Here is a 25027-nt window from a genome sequence, read left to right as displayed (position 1 = left end):
GAAAATTTTAAAAAAATACAGTTGACCCTTGAACAACACAGATTTGAACAGTGCAGGTCCACTTATACATGGATTTTTTCAATAAATACGTGCTATAGTACTACATTATTTGCAGTTGATTGAATCCTCAGATGTGGGACCTAGGATGTGAATATGGAAGACCAACTGTAAAGTTATACACAAATTTTCAATTGTACAGAGGGTCAGGGCCCCAACCCCAGTGTATTTCAAGGGTCAACTGTACAACCAAAACTAGTTTTTTAAAAAATGACCAAAATCTTGTCATTTGAAAAGAGCAAGGGTAGACTTTTGCTTACATACAGTGAGTAGGTCACATGCATTTATTTCCCATCACTATCCAAAAAGAGATGAAAATAACAATGACAACAACAAATGTGAAGACAAAACTACAAAAAATAAGAAAATTCAAGGAACTCTGGTATGAAAGAGATTATGACCAATTTACAACTTCCCTGAAGGGCCCAGGTTCCACAGAAAAGGACCTTGGTGAGCTATGGATCTGGAAGTAGAGGACTGGTTGAAAATTTATACACAAACTCATTGCCCTGATCTTCCCCCTCTACAGTTAACTTTTCTCCCTTGTCTAAAAAATACATTTGATCTCTGGATAAATTGATTTTGAGAAGATGTAGAGGATGCACAAAGAAGGGCAGACAGACACAGTTAGAATGAGTAATAACCACAGTCTGAAATCTTCTTAAGCTTCTTTCCCTATCCTGGTACCAGTCTCCAGCAACTCAACACATAACCTTCACAGGCAGGAAACTGGAGGAGTCCTCTAAGGAGAAACTAAAGAGCAAAGAGAATAGAAATCTGGGGGTGTCCCAGAGAAAAGATTGCTTCTGAAATCCATCAGTCGGCAGGCTCTAACTCATGACTGAAAGTAAGGATTACCACGTGGTTGAGAAAAGTACCTAAAATGAAAGACAGAGAACAATTCAAACAGGAAAAGGGAATTTGGTCATAAAAAAGACAATACATGTAGCTAAGAGAACTTTAAATAAATAATATTTACATAATTGACTATCCTACCTATCACATGCATAATATAATTATATATTATTCATATAATTATGAATCAAATATAATGAATATAATATATATACTATGTATAACATTAATATATAATTTCACAGATATCAGAGAAGATATTGCATTCCTAAAGAACAGTATACTATATAGAAAAAAACCATGAGAGAGCTCTAGGAATTAAAAATATGACTTATTAAAAATTAAATAGAAGTAGAAGATAAAATTCCTAGAGTTGAGTAAAAAGACAGAGAAAATAGGTAGAAAACATTTAGAAGCTTAAGCCATGTAATTCCAGTGAGAGCGAGGAAAGAAGGAAAGAAAGAAAATACACAAAAATTTTCCAGTCCAGAAGTACATGAGTCTCTAGAATGAAAATATTCACCTGACATCCAGCATTAAAAAATTTTAAAGAGGGATTTCCCTGGTGGTCCAGTGGTAAAGAATCCGCCTTCCAATGCAGCAGGACGCTGGTTCGATCCCTGGTCAGCGAACTAAGATCCCACATGCTGCGGGGCAACTAAGACCGCATGCCACAACTACTGAGCCCATGCACCTCAGCTAGAGAGCCCGCATGCTCTGGAGCCCACGTGCCACAACTAGAGAGAAGCCCATACGCCGCATGGAAAGATCCTGCATGTTGCAACTAAGACCCGACACAGACAAAAATAAATTTAAAAATAAATTTAAAGATCCACACCAAGGAACAAAATTACAAAATTTTAGTACATTGTGTGATATATATCACCCTAAACGTTCCAGGAGGGTTGGGAACACAGATTATGCACAAAGAAATAGAAAACAGATGACAGGCCTTTATAAAAGCAACATTAGCTACTGTAAGATTTTATCTGATGTTATGCCTTCAAATTCTAATTTATAGTAGAACTCTCACCACAGGCAATAAGTGAGATTGCAATAAAGGTATTTCCAGACAGTAAGAACTTAAACATTTACCTCAAAGGCATGCATTTGAACGAAGTTGTTGGAGAGAGGCAATCAGCAAAAATGAGAAACATACAAAATTAACAAGACTTGGAACATAGGAATTCAATTCCGGAAAAGGGAGAAGGGAAGTGTTACAGAAACCCTGCAGTCCAGACTGGAGCTACAAGATGATGGCTGTGAAAGAGATTCGGCAAGGGGGAGAAGAAGTATCAGATAAGTTTGAACATTTGGAAAAATCATTGCTTAGAGTTTGACAGTTTGGAGGGGTGGGGGGAACATTTAGAAAAGGGTAGCAATAGGAGCAAGTACATATACATATAAACCAAGTCAGCTAAATCCACAATAAAAAAATTGTGTAAAAAATATACTTGGCTCTGAAGCACAAAAATATATAATCAGTATATAAATACCAAATATTGCTTTAACCAATAACTGTGATATAGTCATATTTGGAAGTGGTAAAGGGAGAGGACAGGGTGGGAGGGTCTTGTTTTAAATGAGGTTTGAAGTTTTGATCATTAAACAGGACATTTTAATTATTTTAACCACTAAAATGAGACTGATTTTTTAAAATAAATTTATTTACTTATTTTTGGCTGCATTGGGTCTTCGTTGCTGTGCGCGTCTTTCTCTAGTTGCAGCGAGTGGAGGCTACTGTTCGTTGGGGTACATGGGCTTCTCATTGCAGTAGATTCTCTTGTTGCGGAACTCAGGCTCTAGTCTCGTGAGCTTCAGTAGTTGTGGCATGTGGGCTCAGTAGTTATGGCACACAGGCTTAGTTGCTATGCAGCATGTGGGATCTTCCTGGACCAGGGCTCAAACCCAGGTCGCCTGCATTGTCAGGTGGATTCTTAACCACTGCGCCACCAGGGAAGCCCAAGACTGATCTTTTAACGAACAGTGGTAAAAGGAATTTTTTATTACCTAAGAGTGACTAAGGACGTTATTGGGCTCCTATACAAATATATAATTTTTACTCCCCTTCATGTTACTATGTAGTCCTCATTTCTACATTTTGGTATGGGTCCAGGAATACATTATTATGATCCTATCATAATAAAGGAGATAATTTTGTCTCCTTTCCCCCCCAGTATTTATGCCTGAAATTATTTTACTTAATTAAGTGCCAGTCATAATTGTGAAGGCACACCTAACCACCATGTAATTAATCAAAATGCCACACATCCAGCCTCATACACAGAAACAGCGATGCACAAGCGCAGACCCTGTGGAAAACCATAACCAGAGGCGTTGGCCTATCAAAACCATTCCAGAAATAATACACTGTGGAGCACAGCCACATTCACGGATACACACAATCTCACGCACTTCGCTAACCAACCGCGCAGACTTCCGGCTTCAGAGCTGGGCATAATCGTCCATTCTCTGCGGAGTCATCGCAGTACCCCATCCAAATAATTACACGCAAGAACAGCCCCACGCACAGAAACAACGCTGTCCAGATTACACACTCAGGCACACAGGCATCCAGCCGGCTCCGGAATCCTGGCCCCTAGCAGGTTTTACCGCCGCGTTCCAAACCCAACAGCTCCCTCTAGAAGCAGCGAAGGAGCACACCCACTCCTCTTTGCGCCTGCGCACTAGTGACTGTGCGGAGAATTCCCGGCAATCTCCGTGAGGGGCGGGTCGCGGAGACGATAACCAATGAAAAAAAAGCCAGAGGCCAAGATACTTCCTGCAGGGTAGCAGGCCGGAGTCAGTCTCAGCCTGTTATTCGAGGGTTCGTGTTCAGGGGTCTGAGGTTTCCTGGAGCCTCCTCGGCCTTTCACCGCCTCCTACACGCTTGGAGGAGGCGTGGGACTTGCGTCTGACAGAGACAGGCACTTCCCAGAGCCCCAGCGTCACAGCCTTGGGAAAGAGCTGTTCTCCTATGCCTGTTCCATTGGAGTGTGGTGAGATGGGAACCCGTGCAGCCGCAGCTTTTCTCGGACACCTAATGTTTGGGAGGGGACAGGCGGCACTCTGGAGACCCGACTGCGCATGGGAAGCAGAGGGTTTAGGGCATTTGGGGTCTAGAGTCTTCTGCCTCTCTGTTTCCCCCCAGGGTTCCACCAGGTTGGTGCAGGTTGACCTCGTCTTAGGCTGCACCCTGCAGGTCTGCAAGCCTTGTAGTTGCCCAGCAGCGGGTTGCAAGAAAGAGCATGGAGACAGCGGTAGAGACATCAAGGGTTTATTGGATAGGAAATCTTTCAGCTCTGAAGCAAAGGCCCTGGGGTGATACCCCACTGTGTATGGCAGACATCAGGCAGGACACAGGCAGTAGTCTTCCTCTGGGAGAGGAGAAGGAGGAGGAGGTTACCAATTATTGAGGAATTGATGTCAGGTGGGCTTATTAGTTTCCAGGGAAACCAGTAGAAGAGTGTGTCCCTCATTGCCCCTTTGGTTAACAGCCATCACTGGGGCAGGTGTTGCCCCTTGATAAACTAGCATGGTGTAGCCATTCTGGTCTTGATCTCAGACAGCAGTGAGCAGTGGCTTGAAGTGAGATTTTAGTTCCCTGCCCAGGATTTGGACCTGGGTAGCCCAAAAGAAAACCAGGAATCCTAGCTGCTAGACCACAAAAGGCTAGGGGCTAGAAGCAAAGTTCGCCTGGCTCTTGCCTCATTTGAAAAATGAATTTCTCAAGGAGGCAGAAACTGCAAAAACAGGTACAAAGTTTATTGTTAGAGACACAACACAACAAGTGGGAGAGCACACGGAGAAACAGTTTGTTTATTTAAGACAGAAGCAAGATAGAGATACGCACCCGGAGAGAAAGGGTGTGGGTGTCCTCCCTAATGAGGAGAAGCTCAGTAGAGAGGAGGTCAAATCATTGGGGCTCGTGCTGTAGCACAAGGGAGCAAAGAGAGGAACAGGCACCCTTGCTCACTCCCTGAGAGGAGCTGCTTTGGTCCTTAAATGGGGTAACAATGGGAGCAGATCCATGGGTTGGGTAGGAGGCGTAGCCTAGGTGGTCAGCCCACCCCCTTGGTGGTGCTGTGTACCACGCTTTTGCTCCCAGCCCCTCAGAAACGGCAGTTGGTTTGTGGCTTTTTGTATTTTTGTTCATAATTGCCCCAACTGCGTGTGTGTGCAGTTATTTTTAGTCCCTTATAGTTTCATTGTATTCCGTTGCTCAAGGAGATGTCCGTTCAGGTGCACGCACTCTGGTAGACGGTCCCAGGTCCCAGACTATCTCAGAAGGACCCATAGGACATTTCTGGAGAAACGAAGGCAGTGAACGGCCTCAGGGGTGACCAGCTGCAGTGTCAGAACTGCAGTGTATCCAGAGCTGTGAACCCAGACATTCTAGTCTTCTACTTTCTTTGCGTGCATGTGAAAGTGAGGGTCAGAGATGGTAGTGGAGACTGGGTTTTGACCAATCTTCAAAAAGACCAGATATCTCAGGCACCCCTTTCCCTGGCTACTGCCATTCTCCACAGAAGTCATGTGAGAAGGAGAGAATTGCTGCTGTACATCAAAAAATCAAATTCAAGGTGAGTTTGTGCTTCCTCTTTGTTCCATGAAATGCATTTCGTTTTTCAGTATGTGGAAACATCTGGTGTCCTCCTGAAACATTTTCATTGATTTACCCTTAAGTCTTCCTTCCACAGGGAAAGTCACAGGTCCTGGGGATAGATCCCATTCCCCAGTGCACCCAGATGTCCTTCTGGTTAATTATTTGTATTTTACAAATAATTTAATTCTTCCTGTTGACTCTCCTTTATTAAACATTTCTTAGGCTGTAGAAATGCAACTCTGGAGGATAATAGACTATTATTTTAGACAGTGATTTATTAATGAAGAGAATATACCTGCTTGGAATCACACACTGGATATTCTTAATCTTCTACAAAGGCTTGAGATCAAAAGCAAATAGGGTAGGAGATGGTTTGACTCATTTCAATCAGTGACAAGGACTTTGCTTTGTGAAACTTTTAAGAGTACAAATGTAATTGGTGGTTTGAGAGGTCTGCTTCAACTAGGGTGTAGATCCCACCACCACTCTACTCCAGAATACCTAATGGTATTTTTTGTAGTACTGGCCAGGTCTGCTTCCTGGTTTGTCAGCATAACTTTGTTTCAGGCCACATTTTTGTGTGATGTGTGAGCAGTATGGTATAATGGCTAAGAGTGTGGGTCTAATACCTGGGTTAAAATCCTAGCTCTAACACTTGCTAGGTGTGTGAGCTGCTTGTGTAGTTTATTCAACCTCTCCTTGCCGTAGTTTCTTTTTTTTTTCCAAAATATTTTGTAAAGACTATTTTTTTTTAAAGAGCAGTTTTAGGTTTACAACAAAATTGAGAGGAAAGTACCGACATTTCCTATATATCCCCCATCCCAATACATACATAGCTTACCCCATTATTAATAACCCCCACCAGAGTGGTACCTTTTTTTTTTTTTTTTTTTTAACCAAGGATGAACCTACATCAATGCATAAGTCACCCAAAGTCCATAATTTACCTTACTGTTGTACCTTAGTGTACATTCTGTGGTTTGGGACAAATGTATAATGACATATATCCATCATTCCAACGTCACAGAGTGTTTTCATTACCTGAAAAGTCCTCTGTGCTCTGCTGATTCATCTCCACCCACCCCCCACAAACACTGATCTTTTTATTGTCTCCATGGATTTCCTTTTTCCAAAATGTCATATAGTTGGAAGCAGACAGTATGTAACCTCTTCAGATCAGCTTCTTTCACTTAGTACTGTGCATTTAAGTCTCCTTCATGTGTTTTCATGGCTTGATGGCTTATTTCTTTTTTAGCGCTGAATAATAGTCCATTGTCTGGAGGGACCACCGTTTATCCATTCACCTACTGAAAGTCATCTTGGTTGTTTCTAAGTTTTGGCAATTATAATAAAGCTGCTGTAAACATCTGTGTGCAGGTGTTTGTGTGAATATGTTTCCATCTACTTAGGGTAAATACCAAAGATCTTTATTACTGGGTTGTATGGTAAGAAAGAGTATGTTTAGTTTTGTAAAAAACCACCAAACTTTCTTCCAGGGTGGCTATGCCATAGTTTCTTAACTGGAAAATACCTACCGTGTAGCATTATTATGAGGGTTAGATGAGTTAATAGTGCAAAGTCCTTAGAATAGCCCCTGGCACATACTAAAAGCTCAGAAAACATTGCCTGTTATGATGTGGTAATTCTGGGTCGTTCCCCCTCAGCTTTCTGCAGATCAGGAACAATGACAGTGTAAACTTAAATTTCTTGGCACTTGTAGGTAAGAAAATGAAGCAAATGCCAAAGTCCTGTAGAATGGCATTTAACTCTATGCTATTTACCTTCCTTTATGGGATTCCAGGCAAAAACTGAATCCTTGATTTCCCCCCCACACACATTTATTGAGATATACTTGGCATATAACATTGTGTAAGTTTATGGTGTACAGTGTGAAGATTTGGTAAATGTATAGATGGTGAAATGATTACTACATAATTAGCTCTGTGCATGTATGTGTGGTGAGAAGGTTTAAAATCTACTCTTTTAGCAACTTTCAAGTGTACAATACAGAATTGTTAACTATAGTCACCAAGCTGGACATTAGATCCCCAGTTAGATCTTCTAACTGGAAGTCTGTACCCTTTAACCAACATCTTCCCATTTCTCCAGTGCCCTAGCACCTGGCAAACTCCATCAACTTTTTGTTTCAACGAGTTTGGTTTTCTTAGACTCCACATATAAGTGAGGTCATACAGTATTTGTCTTTTTCTGACTTATTTCACTTACTGTAATGCTTTCAAGGTTCATTCATGTTGTCCCAAATGACAGGATTTCCTTCTTTTTTGGGGCTAATATTCCATTGTGTGTGTTTATATCTATATATAAAGAAAATGTGTTGTATGCACATATCACATGTACATTTAACCCATTTTCTTTATCCATTTATTGGTGGACAGACAAGCTGGTTGCATGTTTTGGCTATTGTAAATAATGCTACAGTGAGCACCCCTGCGAACATGGCACTGCGAGCGGTGCGGAGCGTGCGGTCCGTGGTCTACAGCCTGTGCGCCGTCTCTGCGCCCAACGCGCCCTGCCCGCCGCGGCCCTGGGGACTGCGGGCGGGCGCCATCAGGGCGCTGCGCACTGGACCCGCTCTGCTGTCGGGTCGTAAATTCACAGACAAACATGAATGGGTAATAATGGAAAAAGGTGTTGGAACAGTGGGAATCAGCAATTTTGCACAGGAAGCTTTGGGAGATGTTGTTTACTGTAGTCTGCCTGAAGTTGGGACAAAATTGAACAAACGAGGAATTCGGTGCTTTGGAAAGTGTGAAAGCTGCTAGCGAACTATTCTCCTCTATCAGAAGAAGCAACTGAAATTAATGAAGCTCTAGCAGAAAATCCAGGACTTGTCAACAAATCTTGTTATGAAGATGGTTGGCAGATCAAGATGACACTCAGTAACCCTTCAGAACTAGATGAACTAATGAGTGAAGAAGCATATGAGCAATACATAAAATCTATTGAGGAGTGAAAATGGAACCCCTAAATAAACTAGTTTGAAACAACTTAATCTAGCATAGTTGTCTTAAATTAATGGTGGATAGATTTTTAAAAAGAACCTTTTAGCAAAAGAAACTACTTGCAACAATGTTGCCTGAAGAAAATACCCCTTAACTGCCTAATGACTTCAGATAAACACCACATCTTTTTCACAACACCCTATAATTTTTTTTTTTTGCGGTACGCGGGCCTCTCACTGCTGTGGCCTCTCCCGTTGCGGAGCACAGGCTGCGGACGCGCAGGCTCAGCGGCCATGGCTCACGGGCCCAGCCGCTCCGCAGCTCCACCCAGACCGGGGCACGAACCGGTGTCCCCTGCATCGGCAGGCGGACTCTCAACCACTGCACCACCAGGGAAGCCCCTCAACACCCTATAATTTTTAGGCTAATCTCCAGTTATAATATTTAGAATTCCTGAAATTATCTGTGGTAAAACTAGTTATAAAAATTATGTAATTCAAGGATAACATTGTTATCTTAACCTTGTATAATATTGTAACTTGCTTATAGCCATCCCTGGATTTGGGTCAAAATACTCAATGAACTTCCCACTGGAAATAAATGGCAGTGGAGAAAAGTTTGTTAGTTGTATAGTGTCCAGTGAAGAACATTACTATCTTAATTTTGCAGTATACTGTGTTTGCTTGTGCTACTTCTATACAGTGAAGCAACAGCCTTGCAGGAAAATAAGAAACAGTTTAATAATAAAATATTCAACTTCTTAATAAAAAAAATAATGCTGCAGTGAACGTGGGGGTACAAATAAATCTCTTTGAGATAGTGATTTCATTTCCTTTGTGTATATACCCAGAAGTGGGATTGCTGGATCATTTGATTGTTCTGAGTTTTTGAGGAACTGCCATACAGTTTTCTGTAATGGCTGCACAAATTTACATTTCTACCAACAGTGTACAAGGGCATCCTTTTCTCCATATCCTTGACAACACTTGTTATCTTGTCTTCCTAGGGATAGACATTCTAACAGGTGTGAGGTGATATCTCATTGTGGTTTTGATTTGCATTTCCCTGATTAGTGATGTCAAGCATCTTTTCACATACCTGTTGACCATTTGTATGTCTTTGGGAAAATGTCAATTTAGGTCTTCTGCCTTTTATTTATTTATTTTTTGGCTGTGCTGTGCAGCATGTGGGAATCTTAGTTCCCCAGCCAGGGGTTGAACCCATGCCCCCTGCAGTGGAAGCACAGAGTCTTAACCACTGGAAGGGAAGTCCCTTCTGCCCATTTTTTAATCAGATTTTTTTCTCTTGAGTTGTATGTGCTTCTTATATGTTTGAGTTATTAATCCCTTATCACATGTATTGGTTTGCAAATATTTTCTTCCATTCTGAAGCCTGCCTTTTTATTTTGTTAATTGTTTCTTTTGCTGTGCAGAAGTTTTTTAGTCTGATGGAGTCCTACTTGTTTATTTTTTCTGCTGTGGCCTGTGCTTTTGGTGTCATGTCCAAAATATCATTGCCAAGGGAATTCCCTGGTGGCCCACTGGTTAGGACTCTCCACTTCCACTCCTGGGGGCCTGGGTTCGATTCCTGGTTGGGGAACTAAGATCCTGCAAGCTGTGCAGTGCAGCCTATATGTATGTGTGCATGTGTGTGTATATGTGTGTGTGTGTGTGTGTGTGTGTATCATTGCCAACACCAGTTTTCCCAGTGTTTTCTCCTAGTAGTTTTATGTTTTCAGGTCTTACATTTAAGTCTCTAATTCAATGAATTAGAGACTTAATTTTTGTTAGCGGTGTAAGATACGGGTCCAGTTTCATCCTCTTGCATGTGAATATATCCAGTTTTCCCAGCACCATTTATTGAGGAGGCTCTCCTTTCCCTATTGTGTATTTTTAGCTCCTTTGTCAACTATCAGTTGACTGAATATTTGTGAGTTTATTTCAGAGCTCTTAATTCTATTCTGTTGGTCTATGTGTCTGTTTTTATGTCAGTTTTAAACTGTTTTGACTAGCTATGTAGTATAGTTTGAAATCAGGACATGTGATGTCTCCAGCTTTGTTCTTCTTTTTCAAGATTGTTTTAGCTATTCAAGGTCTTTTGGGTTCCATACCTATTTTAGAATTGTTTTTTCTATTTCTGTGAAAATGCCAGTGGAATTTTGATAGGGATTGCATTGAATCTATAGATAGCTTTGGGTAGTATGGACATTTTAACAATATTAATTCTCCTGATCCATGAACGCAGAATATCTTTCATTAATTTGTGTCTTCTTCAGTTTCTTTCATCGGTGTCATAGTTTTCACTATACAGATCTCTCATTTCCCTGGTAAAATTTATTCCCAATATTTTCTTCTTTTTGATGCTATTTTAAATGGAATTGTTTTCTTTATTTCTTTTTCAGATACTTCAGTGTTAGTGTATAGAAATACAACTGATTTTTGTATGTTGGTTTTATATTCTGCAGTTTTACTCAATTTGTGTATTAGTTCTATCAGTTTTTGGTGGAGTCTTTAGGATTTTCTACATATAAGTTCATGTCATCAACAGACAAATTTTACTTCTTCATTTTTGATTAGGATGCTTTTTATTTATTTTTCTTGCCTGATTGCTCTAGCACTTCCAGTACTATGTTGAATAGGATTGGTGAGAGAGGGCACCCTTACATTTTTCCTGATCTTAGAGGAAAAGCTTTCAACCTTTCACTACTGAGTATGATATTGGCTGTGAGTTTGTTGTATATGGCCTTTATTATTTTGAGATATATTCCTTCTATACCCAGTTTTTTTTTGTTTTTTGTTTTTTTGGGTTTTTTTTTTGCAGTACGCGGGCCTCTCACTGTTATGGCCTCTTCCGTTGCGGAGCACAGGCTCCGGACGTGCAGGCTTAGCGGCCATGGCTCACGGGCCCAGCTGCTCCGCGGCATGTGAGATCTTCCTGGACCGGGGCATAAACCCGTGTCCCCTGCATCGGCAGGCGGACTCTCAACCACTGCGCCACCAGGGAAGCCCTATACCCAGTTTTATGAGAGTTCTTATCATGAAAGGAATTTTAATTTTGTCAATGCTTTTTCTGCATCTAATAAGGTGATCCTATGATTTTTATCCTTCAGTCTATTAATGTGGTATACCACATTTATTGATTTGCATCCCAGGGGTTTATTCTTGCATTCCAGGGATAAATCCCACTTGATCAATTCCACTATGATCCTCTTAATGTACTGTTGAATTGGGCTTATTAGTATTTTGTTTAGAATATTTGCATTTATATTCATCAAGGATATTGGCCTGTCGTTTTCTTTTCTTGTAGTGTCCTTATCTGGCTTTGGTCTCAAGAGTAATGCTGGCCTTGTAAAATGAGTTTGGAAGTGTCTTTTCCTTTTCCATTTTTGGAAGGGTTTGAGAAGGCATGACATTAACTCTTCTATAAATGTTTGGTGGAATTCACTACTGAAACCATCTGATCCTGAGCTTTTCAGTATTGGGAAGTTTTTTGTTTTTTGTGTTTTTTAAAATATTTATTTATTTATTTGTTGCATTGGGTCTTAGTTGCAGCAGGCGGGCTTTTCAGTTGTGGCACACGGGCTCCTTAGTTGTGGCATGTGAACTCTTAGTTGTGGCATGCATGTGGGATCTAGTTCCCAGACCAGGGATTGAACCCAGACCTCCTGCATTGGGAATGCAGAGTGTTAACCACTGCACCACCAGGGAAGTCCTAGTATTGGGAAGTTTTTGATAACTGATTCAATCTCCTTACTTGTTAGTGGTCTATTTACATTTCCTATTTCTTCATGATTTAGTACGGGTAGGTGTATGTTTCTAGGATTTATCTCTTCTAGGTTATACAGTTGTTTCTGTATAATTGTTCATAATAGTCTCTTATCTTTGATATCAGTTGTAATGTCTCCTCTTTCATTTATAATTTTGTTTGAGTCCTCTCTTGTTGAATATAGCTACAGGTTTCTTAATTTGGCTCATCTTTTCTAACAACCAATTCTTAGTCTCATTGATTTGTTTTTCTGTTTGCCTTTCTAGTGCCTATTTCACTTCTGCTCTTTTGATAAGATTTTGCTCTTCTGTCTGCTACTTTAGTCCTACTTTGTTCTTTTTCTAGTTCCTTGAGATGTAAAGTTAGGTTAATTATTTTGGATCTTTCTTTTTTCTTAATGTAGGCATTTATCACTATAAACTTCCCTCTTAGAATTGCTTTTGCTGCATCCCACTTGCTCAGTTCTCTTAATGAATAATATGCAGAAAGGAGCATACTTATTAATTTATAGGAGACCAGGACTTCCAACTAGTCAATTAAACCTCTGTGTGTGTTAGAAGGAAATACTAGTAATCCTCATCTGATCTGACAAGCCTTATACGTATTTACACCTTGAAGATTATAGAGATGTCACTGGAATAGCAAATCACCAAGATAGTCATTCAGAATTTCTTACTTTTTTAGAGATGTGAGGTTATTCTCATAGATTTTAGCAATAATCTCTGAAGTCCAGGTATCTTACAAGATTCCATGATAGGAACAACAATTCCAAGGATATATTTTTAATAATATTAGAAAACATAGTAACGTGCTTATAGTTATAAATATTCACGTGCTCTGTATTGGACAGGGTAACAAAGCTAAGCCTTTGTTAATATTCTCTATTTGTCATTTTATCACATCAGAATTTTTATAAGGTAAGAATGATATCTCTTTCATTGTAAATTCTAAGGTTGGGGAGGGGACATCACCTTTTTCTTCTGAGAAATTTTTTGCTAATATTGTTAATTAAATAGATTTGCATTCTCCAGACAGATCTCTGAAATTTATTCATTAGTATTATTAGACATGGCTATCAAATCCCACAGAACCTACAAAAAGAATTCTTGGAACTAATAGTAATTTTAGCAGGATCACAGAGTACAAAATCAGTGTACAGAAGTCAGTCATGGACTTCCCTTGTGGCACAATAGTTAAGAATCTGCCTGCCAATGCAGCGGACACGGGTTTGATACCTGGTCCAGGAAGATCCCACATGCTGCGGAGCAACTAAGCCCGTGCACCACAACTACTGAGCCTGCGCTCTAGAGCCCACAAGCCACAACTGTTGAGTCCATGCACCCTAGAGCCTGTGTGCCACAGCTACTGAGCCCATGTGCAACAACTACTGAAGCTTGCACACTCTAGGGCCCACATGCTGCAACTACTGAGCCTGTGCTCTGCAACAAGAGAATCCACCGCAATGAGAAGCCTGTGCACTGCAGCAAAGAGTATCCCCCACTTGCTGCAACTAGACAAAGCCCGTGCACAATAATGAAGACCCAATGCAACCAAAAAAAAAAATTTTTTTTTAAATGAAAAAAAATTTTTTTTAATTTAAGAAAAAGTCAATCACCTTTGGGACTTCCCCGGTGGTCCAGTGGTTAAGAGTCCACCTTCCAATGCTGGGAGCAGGGGTTCAATCCCTTGTTGGGGAACTAAGATCCCACATGCCGTGCAGTGTGGCCAAAATTTTTTAAAAATAATAAAAAATTTTAAAAAGTAATTTTTTCTATATTAGCAATGAACACCTAGAAGTTGAATTTTAAAAAACAATACCTATATGTGTATATATAACTGATTTACTCTGCTGTACACCTGAAACTAACACAACATTGTAAATCAACTATACTCCAATAAAAATTTTAAAAATATAAACATTTTTAAAAAGACAGTATGTTTAGGAAATTTCAAGTATTTGATACAGTATGGTTAACTATAGTTGACATGCTGCACATTATCTCTCTAGAATTTCTTCATTTTGCACAACTAAAACCTCATACTCCAGTTATTTGTGTTAAATGTAGATTCTGTTCATGTCTTGAAAATATTAAATATTTATATTCAATAAAATATAAGTTTAAAAAAAATACCATTTTCAATAGCAACCCAAAAAATGAAATGCTTAGGTATAAATCTAACAAAATATTTACAGAATCTATGTGGAGAACTACAAAAGAATGATAGAATTCAAATACCTAAATAAATATATTTATTTATGTTTTCACATATAGATTTTTTTGTTCGTGAATATTCAAAGCAGTTTTATTATCACTGGACAAAAACTATAACTCAAATGTCCATCAAAAAGTAAATGGATAGGGCTTCCCTGGTGGTGCAGTGGTTGAGGGTCCGCCTGCCGATGCAGGGGACGCAGGTTCGTGCCCCAGTCCGGGAGGATCCCACGTGCCATGGAGCGGCTGGGCCCGTGAGCCATGGCCGCTGAGCCTGCGTGTCTGGAGCCTGTGCTCCGCAGCGAGGGAGGCCACGGCAGTGAGAGGCCCGCCTACCACACACACACAAAAAAAGGGTAAAGACATTTTTGTACATCCACAAAATGGAATACAAAACAGCAACATAAAAGGGATGAATGTCAAAATAATTATGCTAAATGTAACAAACAAAATACCACTTATATAAAATTGTCGAAAATGTATACTAATATGTAGTCACAAAGATCAGTTCTTGCTTGGGGATAAGGAATAGAAAGGAGGCTATATACAAAAATGTACCAAGAAACTTTTGCAGGTGATGAATACGTCCATTATCTTGATATTTCTGCAGGTATATACACATGTAAAAACACAACAGACTACACTTAATTTTTTTTTTCTTTTGGCTGTGTTGGGTCTTTGTTGCTGTGCACAGGCTTTTCTCTAGTTGTGGTGAGTGGGGGCTTCTCTTCGTTGCAGCACGCGGGCTTCTCATTGCAGTGGCTTCTTGTTACAGAGCATGGGCTCTAGGCGCGTGGGCTTCAGTAGTTGTGACACGTGGGCTCTGGAGTGCAGGCTCAGTAATTGTGGCACACGGGCTTAGTGGCTCCACGGTATGTGGGATCTTCCCAGACCAGGGCTCGAACCCATGTCCCCTGCATTGGCAGGTGGATTCTTAACCACTGTGCCACCAGGAAAGCCCTATTTTTTTTTAATTTTTATTTTATACTGGAGTATAGTTGATTAACAATGTTGTGTTAGTTTCAGGTGTACAGCAAAGTGATTCAGTTATACATACATATGTATCTCTTCTTTTTCAAATTCTTTTCCCATGCAGGTTATTACAGAATATTGAGCTGAGTTCCCTGTGCTATACAGTAGATCTTTGTTGGTTATCTATTTTAAATATAGTAGTGTGTGTATGTCAATTCCAAACTCCCAGTTTATCCCTCCCCCACGACATATAGATTTTTATTCATGTATTGGATCACTCAATATTGTTAAGGTGTCAGTTCTTTCCAGTTTGAGCTATAGATTTAAGTCAATTCAAATCAGAATACCAGAAGTCTTTTTTGTAGATATCAACAAGTTGATGCTAAAATTTTATGGAAAGGCAAAGGAACAGAAGTAGCCAATACAATTCTGGAAAAAATGTTGTAGGATTCACATTATCTGATTTCAAGACTTAATGTAAAGCTACGATAATCAAAGCAGCATGTTATTAGTGAAAGAACAGACATATAGATCAAGGGAATAGAATAGAGACTCTAGAAATAGACTCATATGTATACGGTCAATTGATTTTTTTTTCAGTATAGCACGAAGGCAGTTCAACAGAGAAAGGATAAGTCATTTCAAAACATGATGCTGGAATAATTGAATGTCCATATGCAAAAGGATAAAAAAAAGTAACCCTGACAGAGACCTTATCCCTTAATAAAAAATTAACTCAAAATGAATTATAGACCCACATATAAAATGCTATAAAACTTAGAAAATAGGAAAAATTCTGCATGGCTTTAGGTTTAGCAGTAAGTCAGGTATTTGTAGGATATTCATCAGTTTGGATTTATCTAATGTTTTTTCATGATTAGATTGAATTGATAGATTTTGGAGGGAAGAATACCTCAGTGGCGATGTACCCTCTTCACATTACATCAAGGGATACAATATGTGCTATTACTGGTGATGTTAGCCTTGATCACTTGGTTACGGTAATGTCTGTCAGATTTTCCATTGTAAATTTACTGTTTTTCTCTTTGGAGTTAATAAATTTGGGGAGATACTTTGAAGCTACCTGACTATCTTGTTTCTCATTAAACTTTCATTCACTGATTTTAACATTCATTAGTGGATCTTGCCTGCAACAATTAAAATTGTGATTAGCTAATGATGATTTTTTTTACCTTCCTTATTTCTTCTATATTTACTAATAAGAATTCTTCTATAAGGAACTGTTGTTCCTACCTCATTTGTATGTGTGTACGTCATTTATATGTGTATGGGTCCATAAATATTTATTATAATACACATACAGACAGATACACAATCCAACATTGTTATTTGGGGTGGGGGGTCAAATTGTTCCTTTAGCCTTTGGGAGCTACTCTATTTTTCTCTTAATTTTTATTTTATATTGGAGTATAGTTGATTTACAATGCTGTGTTAATTTCAGGTGTACAACAAAGTGATTTAGTTATACATGTACATATATCTATTCTTTTTCAAATTCTTTTCCCATTTAAGTTATTACAGAACATTGAGTAGAGTTCCCTGTGCTTTACAGTAGGTCCTTGTTGGTTATCTATTTTTTTAAAAAAAACTAGTATAGGGAAGTTTATAGCAGCTTTATTCATGATTGCCAAAACTTGGAAGTAACCAAGATGTCCTTCAGTAAGTGAATGGATAAATGAAGTGTGGAACATCCAGACAATGGGCCGCATGGCATGAGGGGTCTAGTTCCCTAACCAGGGATCAAATTCATGCCCCCTGAAGTGGAAGCACGGAGTCCTAACCACTGGACTGCCAGGGAATTCCCTAGTTATCTATTTTAAATATAGTGGTGCATATATGTAAATCCCAAACTCCCAATTTATCCCTCCCCACAACCTTTCCCTTTTGGTAACTGTAAGTTTTATAAATCTGTGAGTCTGTTTCTGTTTTGTAAATAAGTTCATTTGTATCTTTTTTTTTTTTTTAGATTCCACATATAAGTGGTATCACATGGTATTTGTCTTTCTCTGACTTACTTCACTTAGTATGATAATCTCCAGGTCCATCCATGTTGCTGCAGATAGCATTATTTCATTCTTGTTAATGCCTAAGTAGTATTCCATTGTATATATGTACCACACCTTTATCCATTCATCTGTCGATGGACGTTTAGGTTGCTTCCATGTCTTAGCTATTGTAAGCAGTGTTGCAATGAACATTGGGGTGCATGTATCTTTTCGAATTATGGTTTTCTCCAGATATATGCCCAGGAGTGGGATTGCAGGATCATATGGTAGCTCTATTTTTAGTTTTTTAAGGAACCTCCATACTGTTCTCTACAGTGGCTGTACCAGTTTACATTCCAACCAACAGTATAGGAGGGTTCACTTCTCTCCACACCCTCTCCAGCATTTATTATTTGTGGATTTTATTTGTTAATTTTTGGCCATGCCACACGGCACGTGGGATCTTAGTTCCCTGACCAGGCATCAAAGCCGTGCCCCCTGCATTGGGAGCGCAGAGTCTTAACCACTGGACTGCCAGGGAAGTCCTGTTTGTGGATTTTTTGATGATAACCATTCTTACTGATGTGAGTTGATATCTCGTTGTAGTTTTCATTTGCATTTCTCTAATAGTGACATTGAACATCTTTTCATGTGCCCAGCGTATGGTCAATCCTGGAGAAAGTTCCATGTGCACTTAAAAAAAATATGTATTCTGCTGCTTTTGGATGGAATGCTCTATAAATACCAGTTAAGTCCATCTGCTCTAATGTGTCATTTAAGGCCTGTGTTTCCTTACTGATTTTATGTCTGGATAATCTGTCCATTGATGAAAGTGGGGTGTTAAAATCCCCCACTATTATTGTGTTACTGTCAATTTCTCCTTTTATGGCTGTTAGTATTTGCCTTATATATTGAAATGCTCCTGTGTTGGGTACATATTTATTTAAAATCATTATATCTTCTTCTTGGATTGATCCCTTGACCGTTTCGTAGTGTTCTTCTTTGTCTCTTGTAACAGTCTTTATTTTAAAGTCTATTATGTCTGATAAAAGTATTGCTACTCCAGCTTTCTTTTGATTTCCATTTGCATGGAATACCTCTTTCCATCCCCTTGCTTTCAGTCTGTATGTGTCCCTAGATCTGAAGTGGGTCTCTTTTACCCATATATATGGGTATTGTTTTTGTATCCATTCAGTGAGTTTATGCCTTTTGGTTGGAGCATTTAGTCCATTTACATTTAAGGTAATTATCGATGTGTATGTTCTTACTGCCATTTTGTTAATTGCTTTGGATTTATTTTTGTACATCTTTTTGCTCCCCTTCCTCTTTTGTTCTCTGTGATTTGATGACCATCTTTAGTGCTACGTTTGGATTGCTTTTTCTTTTTTGTGTGTGTATCTATTATAGTTTTGGGATTTGCTGTTCCCATGAGCTTTTGATGTAGCAGTCTATAAATGTATTGATACAAGATTGTTTTAAGTTGCTGGTCTCTTTCCTGCCTAGAGAAGTGCCTTTAGCATTTGTTGCAAAGCTGGTCTGGTGGTGCTAAATTCTCTTAGTTTTTTCTTGTTTGTAAAGTTTTTGATTTCTCTGTTGAATCTGAATGAGAGCCTTGCTGGGTAGAGTGTTCTTGGCTGTAAGTTCTTCCCTTTCATCACTTCTAAATATATTGTGCAACTGCCTTCTGGCCTGCAGAGTTTCTGCTGAAAAATCAGCTGATAATTTTATGGGATTTTCCTTGCATGTTATTTTTTGCTTTTCCCTTGTTGATTTTTAATATTTTCTCTTTCTCTTTAATTTTTAAAAATAAATTCATTTATTTATTTTTGGCTGTGTTGGGGCTTCATTGCTGTGTGTGGGCTTTCTCTAGTTGTGGCAAGCGGGGGCTACTCTTTGTTGCAGTGCATGGACTTCTCATTGCGGTGGCTTCTCTTGTTGTGGAGCATGCGTTCTAGGCACACAGGCTTCAGTAGTTGTGGCACGTGGGCTCAGTAGTTGTGGTTCATGGGCTCTAGAGCACAGGCTCAGTAGTTGTGGTGCATGGGCTTATTTGTTCTGCAGCATGTGGGATCTTCCCAGACCAGGGCTCAAACCCGTGTCCCCTGCATTGGCAGGTGGGTTCTTAACCACTGCACCACCAAGGAAGCCCTTGTCTTTAATTTTTGTCAATTTGATTAATATGTGTCTCAGCATGTTCCTCCTTGGGTTTATCCTGCCTGGTACTCTGTGCTTCCTGGACTTGAGTGACTGTTTCCCATGTTAGAGACATTTTCAGCTATTATCTCTTCAGATATTTTCTCAGGTACTTTCTCTCTCTCTTCTCCTTCTGGACCCCTATAATGAGAATGTTGGTGCGTTTAATGTTTTCCCAGAAGTCTCTTAGACTGTCCTCATTTCTTTTCATTCTTTTTTCTTCATCCTGTTCCACAGCAGTGATTTCCACCATTCTGTCTTCCAGATCACTTATCCATACTTCTGCCTCTTTATTCTGCTGTTGATTCCTTATAGTGTAGTTTTCATTTCAGTTATTGTATTGCTCATCTCTGTTCTTTAGATCTTACAGCTGTTTATTAAACATTTCTCATATCTTCTCAGTCTGTGTATCTTAACTCTTAACATGGCCAGGGTGGAACTTTTTGACATTCCAAAACTGATTCTTGCATGCCTAATTAGAGAAAGTGGGCTTAATAAAACATCTTTTCAAAATTCTGACCCTGAGAGAACAAAAGTAATTTTGGGAGAAAGTTTGAAGTTGTAACTCTTATCATGTCCTTGAAATGTAAACACATCCTACATTTCCTGAGACTACAGTCTTAGCTCAACTAGTAGAAACTAAAACTAAAAAAAGAAAAAAAAAGGGAAAAGAGGCCTTTTAAAACTCGAGCAGGAAAACTATGAGACCTCTGTGTCTATTTGGATATATGTATGTCTGTGTGTACACTATAAATATGATATGTCCCTACCTCCAGATGATATTACCAAAAAGAATTTGTAAAAGAGCTGTATTTAATTGACTTAAAAGTAAGTACTTAGAAATCAAATACTTCTGAATGTAACTCAAGCTATCCCAAATTTTTAAGTGTTCATATGATCTAAGATTAATCTTTAATAAGTGAAAACAAGTTTTAGTTGATGGTTTAATTAATATAGACACATCTTTAAAGTCATCAACATTAAATATAATACTTTTATTGTACCTAGGTTTACTAAATGCCAATAAGCTCATGTTACCTCTGTTATAAAATTTGTCAACAAGATAATTAACTTGGTATGATATTTTCATAAGTAATGAAATAGAGATAAATGGGATCAAAGTATTTGGGTGAACTCTTTAAGAATGATTACGTTTTATGATGTGTCTACCTGAAAACAATTTCTCCAGATTTTTGTTAACTTGAAACTTCACAGTTCTGCTACATTAAGTTAAATGATGGCAATTCATTGACTGTCTAGATCACTTTTCTCTCCCATTATGGAGCACAGCCTCCGGACGCGCAGGCTCAGTGGCCATGGCTCACGGGTCCAGCCGTTCCGTGGCATGTGGGATCTTCCCGGACCGGGGCACGAACCCGTGTCCCCTGCATTGGCAGGCAGACTCTCAACCACTGCGCCACCAGGGAAGCCTTAGATCACTTTTAATAAGATAAAATACTGAAACATTTATTGCTAAAGAAATCTATATTGACTTACTTTAGACCTCTTATTACAGAGAGGCTAAATATGTTTGAGATTATTAATAATCTTCTGCATTATTTTTGTACATGTATCTTTTGCATTATTATTGAAATATTGTACTATGAAGTGGCATATACTTCTAGGAATTATTTTAAAAAGGGAACTGTGAGGGACTTCCCTGGTGATCCAGTGGTTAAGACTCCATGCTCTCAGTGCAGGAGGCCTGGGTTCGATCCCTTGTCAGGAAACTAGATCCCGCATGCCGCAACTAAAGGATCCTGCGTGCCGCAGCTAAGATCCGGCACAGCCAAATAAATAAATATTAAAAATAAAAATACTTCAGGACTTCCCTGGTGGCACAGTGGTTAAGAATCCACCTGCCAATGCAGGGCACATGGGTTCGATCCCTGGTCCAGGAAGATCCCACATGCCACGGAGCAACTAAGCCTGTGCACCACAACTACTGAACCTGTGCTCTAGAGCCCACGAGCCACAACTGCTGAGCCTGTGTGCTGCAACTACTGAAGCCCATGCACCTAGAGCCTGTGCTCTGCAAGAAGAGAAGCCACTGCAATGAGAAGCCTACGCATCACCACGAGGAGTAGCCCATGCTCTCCACAGCTAGAGAAAGCCCACGGTCAGCAATAAAGATCCAATGCAGCCAAAAAAAATTTTTTTAATTTTTTAAATAATAAAAAGGGAACTGTGAGAAAAGAGTTTTAGGCATGGTCAAGACTAAGATTAGATTGAATTTAATTAAAGGGATGAATTTTAATATTGAAAATAAAATGGTACAAAACTAGAATTTGTGTTTTTCTCTGTAAAGAGGATAAAAATTTCTTGTACTATTGATCTGATTTTGATAGCATATTGTACAGTTTCTTTACCTCTTAGGAAGTCTGTTGTATCTTTCTGAATTTGCCCTTGAAATCTTTTATTGTCACTTTGGTTAAATGAATAAGTATTGTTTCACAGTGACTTATGATCTTACTTGGTCACGTGTTTAAAACCTTTTGATATCTTTGAAAGACTTCCTCAAATCAAATTCTAAATGAAGTTCTTCTGATCTCTAGCTAACTTTGGGATGCTTCAGAGGGCCTCTGACATCTCAAAGGGAAATATTAAACTAATTAGATTTATCTGGTATGTTAAATTACCTGGGAAACGTGGTGAAATGAGTAATGATAAACCTTCTTAGATTATATTGTATGGGTTGTTAATATAAATATTCTAGAAATTATACAAAGTTCCTAAAATTTGAAATGTCCTGGTGTGTAGTCAGTCATAATTCTAGTTATTATCTTAAAATGTTGTATGTCACAGAAATAGTGAAATTTCCATGACAGTGGCATTGTAATCAGGTTCAACCATGTTTTGTGTTTTTTTAATATTTATTAGTCTGCGCTGGGTCTTAGTTGCAGCATGTGGGATCTTCGTTGCCATGTGCAGGATCTTCACTGCGGCATGCAAGATCCTTCAGTTGCTTCATGCAGGATATTTTATTTGTGGCATGTGGACTCTTAGTTGTGACATGTATGTGGGATCTAGTTCCCTGACCAGGGATTGAACCCAAGCCCCCTGCATTGGGAGCATGGCATCCTAACCACTGGACCACCAGGGAAGTCACTAACCATGCTTTTAAGTCTTTTAATTTATAGGCTTTTGCTGTCTTACTCTTATGCTTTTGCAAAAATGCTTGTAGATGAATTGCCTTTATGCTCCAAAGCAAAATTAGACCCAGAAGCGAAAGGACTTCCACTTTTTATGAGGGCTGTTTCAACAGTGGCTTTCTTGTGTAAGGTTACTGAAGAAATAGAAATGGGGTCTCCTTTAGCTATTTATTATATGTCCCACACTCAGTTGAGTGTCTTCTAAACTCTTACCACACTCAGCACTATTCTGTAAGCTGACTAACTTCTTATGAAATATTGTTGCTTTCTGCACCTAATATTACTTTGGTTCAATGTAATAACCTTAACCTTGCAACTTTGCTTCCAGAACCACAGAAAGAAAACACATGACTGCATTTTGTTAACTGATTATCATCTTGCTCACAGGAATGAATTACAAAAAGCTCCTATTGGTAATGCTGATCTAATTTGAATTACATATGTGTCCTACTTAAAGAATGAGCAGGTACATTACCAAGTTGGATATGTAGTAATGCCCACAGTGGACATAAATGAAAGCTCTTATATACCAAAAAGAAAGTCAGCAGAATAACCTCTATTAATTGCCTTAACCAGAGCTTGCCAACTAAGACCAGATAGCAATTATTTATACTGACAGTCACTATGCCTTTGGAGTAGCACATGACTTTTGAATCCTATGGAAACAATGAGATTTTTTAACCTCTTCAGGACAACCTATTTTTTTTTAATTTTTTAATTTAATTTATTTTTTATACAGCAGGTTCTTATTAGTCATCAATTTTATACACGTCAGTGGATACGTGTCTATCCCAATTGCACAATTCATCACACCACCACTCGCACCACCCTGCCGCCTTCCCCGCTTGGTGTCCATACATTTGTTCTCTACATCTATGTCTCAATTTCTGCCCTGAAAACTGGTTCATCTGTACCATTTTTCTAGGTTCCACATATATGCATTAATATATGATATTTGTCTTTCTCTTTCTGACTTACTTCACTCTGTATGACAGTCTCTATATCCATCCACGTCTCAACAAATGACCCAATTTCGTGCCTTTTTATGGCTGAGTAATATTCCACTGTATATATGTACCACATCTTTATCCATTCGTCTGTTGATGGGCATTTAGGTTACTTCCATGACCTGGCTATTGTAAATAGTGCTGCAGTGAACATTGGGGTGCATGTGTCTTTTTGAATTATGGTTTTCCCTGGGTATATGCCCAGTACCGGGATTGCTGGATCATATGGTAATTCTATTTTTAGTTTTTTAAGGAACCTCCATACTATTCTGCATAGTGGCTGTATCAATTTACATTCCCACCAACAGTGCAAGAGAGTTCCCTTTTCTCCACACCCTCTCCAGCATTTGTTGTTTGTAGATTTTCTGATGATGCCCATTCTAACTGGTGTGAGGTGATAACCTCATTGCAGTTTTGATTTGCATTTCTCTAATAATTAGTGATATTGAGCAGCTTTTCATGTGCTTCTTGGCCATCTGTATGTCTTTTTTGGAGAAATGTCTATTTAGTTCTTCTGCCCATTTTTGGATTGGGTGGTTTGGTTTTTTAATATTGAGCTGCATGAGCTGTTTATATATTTTGGAGATTAATCCTTTGTTGATTCATTTGCAAATATTTTCTCCCATTCTGAGGGTTCTCTTTTCATCTTGTTTATGGTTTCCTTTGCTGTGCAAAAGCTTTTAAGTTTCATTAGGTCCCATTTGTTTATTTTTGTTTTTATTTCCATTACTCTAGGAGGTGGATCAAAAAAGATCTTGCTGTGATTTATGTCAGAATGTTCTTCCTATGTTTTCCTCTAAGAGTTTTATAGTGTCTGGTCTTACATTTAGGTCTCTAATCTATTTTGAGTTTATTTTTGTGTATGATGTTAGGGAGTATTTTAATTTCATTCTTTTACATGTAGCTGTCCTGTTTTCCCAGCACCACTTATTGAAGAGGCTGTCTTTTTTCCACTGTATATTCTTGCCTCCTTTATCAAAGGTAAGGTGACCATATGTGTGTGGGTTTATCTCTGGGCTTTCTATCCTGTTCCTTTGTTCTGTATTTTTGTTTTTGTGCCAGTACCATACTGTCTTGATTACATGTGGCTTTGTCTGAAATCAGGGAGCCTGATTCCTCCAGCTCCATTTTTCTTTCTCAAGATTGCTTTGGCTATTCGGGATCTTTTGTATTTCCATACAGATTGTGAAATTTTTTGTTCTAGTTCTGTGCCAGTGGTGTGTTTGATAGGGATTGCA

At 39.0% G+C, this 25027-nt stretch overlaps 2 pseudogenes across 2 annotated transcripts in view; one reads left to right on the top strand and one right to left on the bottom strand.

Annotated features, from left to right (window-relative positions):
* The first annotated feature begins 3796 nt into the window (after positions 1 to 3796).
* Positions 3797 to 25027, top strand: part of LOC111181208 (glycine cleavage system H protein, mitochondrial pseudogene) — a 21947-nt pseudogene continuing 716 nt past the window's right edge. Inside the window, exons 1-2 of the transcript XR_016390861.1 lie at positions 3797 to 3911; positions 5442 to 25027. The exon at positions 5442 to 25027 is cut by the window's right edge and continues 716 nt beyond it. The product of XR_016390861.1 is annotated as a glycine cleavage system H protein, mitochondrial pseudogene (transcript). The remainder of the gene's footprint in view (positions 3912 to 5441) is intronic.
* Positions 4662 to 25027, bottom strand: part of LOC115802581 (large ribosomal subunit protein P1 pseudogene) — a 60816-nt pseudogene continuing 40450 nt past the window's right edge. Inside the window, exon 3 of the transcript XR_004023093.2 lies at positions 4662 to 25027. This exon is cut by the window's right edge and continues 14412 nt beyond it. The product of XR_004023093.2 is annotated as a large ribosomal subunit protein P1 pseudogene (transcript).

The sequence above is a fragment of the Delphinapterus leucas genome, chromosome 20 (assembly GCF_059928025.1).
Source record: "Delphinapterus leucas isolate spDelLeu-1000000601 "Yukka" chromosome 20, BTC_Dleu_Yukka2, whole genome shotgun sequence".
Taxonomy (NCBI): Eukaryota; Metazoa; Chordata; class Mammalia; order Artiodactyla; family Monodontidae; genus Delphinapterus; species Delphinapterus leucas.
Note: the sequence above shows the minus strand (reverse complement) of the source record. Positions and strands in the feature narration are given on the sequence as shown.